This window comes from Choristoneura fumiferana, chromosome 11 (genome assembly GCF_025370935.1).
Source record: "Choristoneura fumiferana chromosome 11, NRCan_CFum_1, whole genome shotgun sequence".
Classification (NCBI taxonomy): Eukaryota; Metazoa; Arthropoda; class Insecta; order Lepidoptera; family Tortricidae; genus Choristoneura; species Choristoneura fumiferana.
In genome coordinates, this window is record NC_133482.1 from 3096118 (window position 1) to 3098138 (window position 2021).

The 2021-nt window shown below is 35.0% G+C and overlaps 1 pseudogene; it reads right to left on the reverse strand.

Moving 5' to 3' along the window:
* Positions 1-323: 323 nt before the first annotated feature.
* LOC141432917 (uncharacterized) lies at positions 324-2011 on the reverse strand (annotated as a pseudogene).
* Between the last annotated feature and the right edge of the window lie 10 nt (positions 2012-2021).

The following is a 2021-nucleotide window of genomic DNA, read 5'->3' on the forward strand; positions in this document are numbered from 1 at the left end:
AAACTTAAATAGGTTTATTTCATTCTAGACATAGGATCTAGCTGTATTGCGTGGCTCTAGTATTAACGATCTAATTAACTTTAAAATCAATATGCTTAAAGCGGGAGTGATTACCCGACAAAATTTAAAGTTATCTGCAGGAAATAGAAATACAAATAGTAACCTGAAGTAAGTAGTAATCTATATGATTAAGACATTATACTATTATATTACGTTTAATTGAAACTGGTTCATCGTCTGAAGTAGAAGGAGAACTTTCTAACTCCGGGACATTTTCCTGGGGATTATCTATCGGTGCTGATTTTTCGTTGTTGGTTCTCCTTCTATTGCATCGACGGGACATTTTTATGCAACACAATGGCGAACTCTTGTGGTATAAACATATCCTGGTCTTATAAAACATGTATAAGATAACAAGGGCGGAAGTTAAACTGGTTAGTGACAGATAGTGGACACTGTACTTTTCCAGGTGTGAAGTATTTTCCAGTTTATTGAGTTCTTGTTGAAGCTGATCTAAGTGGGTACTAGCATGGACCAAAGAATCCAAATTGTTTATGTTATTTAATCTTACAAAAGGCAACTGAGGCAAAGTTTTTATTTATTTTTATTTTTTTCACAACAGTCGTCAAAATAATATATGAACGATGACATTATTTGAGCATTGGTAGTTATGTTTGTAACAATGGTATCACTAGCGCTAAACTGTAAGGTTTTGAAAAAGGCGTTACAACGCTTTTGTAGGCTTAACAAACCTGTGCCGAACAAAATTTCATCGTAATTATTTGGGTCGTTCTCACATGTGATATGGCATTTGCCAGGTTCGGATTGTACAAATATCCAGCGGTTTTTCCTTAATTTATAGAACATATCTATGGACCCATGCAAAATCTTAACTACGCATAAACTAGGTAACTTAGAAACTACATCGTTTAACAAAATTGTCTCACACGTTGGCGTCGCGATTGTGGAATAGATATTGTTTAATTCACACACGTAACACTTATTTGTAATCACTTTGCATTCTTTGACACTGTCGAAGAGTGAGTAAAACATTCTGTCAGCTGTTACTGCTAGATACGGTTTGTTGGGTGCAATTAAGGCAAAAGTGTCGGGTTTCGAAACGTCATACGGAACTGGTAGAGATATGAGATGATATAGACTATAAGTCTGTGGAATTACAAGTGGTATTTTTATAACTATAACTATCTTATTATAATGATAATAGCATATCAAACTGCTTACGTCTACAATGTCGTGAATGTTTTGCAGCGACAGCGATGTGGAAGCTCATAATGCTTAGGCAGGTTGTTGGCGTTTTGTTCAAGTTCATTGTACAGCTGATAGGGACTTAGTACAGTGGGATGCAAATATTTTAATTTGCTAAAGAGAATGGCATTATTTATATCATCGATATCAAAGGATAAGGACATGATTATGCTTTCGATAGAATTTAGTAGAGAGTTGAGGTGAGTTTTGATATCTAATTTGTCATTTGAATTTCTTAACTGTTCGAAAGCTTTTCGACTACGTCTAAGTTTTGGTTAAGCCGGGCTTCATTTTCATTAACCTTTGATATTGTGTTATTAAAACTAAGATAGTCGATTTAACAATATGGATATTATCTTTCATGACATGAGCTAACTTTTTTTCATCGGACTGTACCTGATGAATTGCATCCGTGAACTTTATCGCGTCGTCCGAGTCTAATGTCCCGAAGAATGTTTTTAGTATTGAGCCGCCAGCATCGATGAGGCCTCGTTTTACACGTGCTGGACTTTGAACTAGGTAAGATATAGACGAAAACTTTTTGATGTTATTAGCATGTTGATTTTGTAGAGCACTTAGTGAATTTAAGCAGTCTATCTGTACTTTTGATGAAGAATGAGATTTGCAAAACGTTGATATCTTTGCAAACAGAAAACTCTACATTATCTAAGTGAGGCTGTATGTGGCTTATATCTATGTAAGTAACAACATTCCATTTGTCATTTGTGAACTTAACATCTGGCATTTGATCGAAG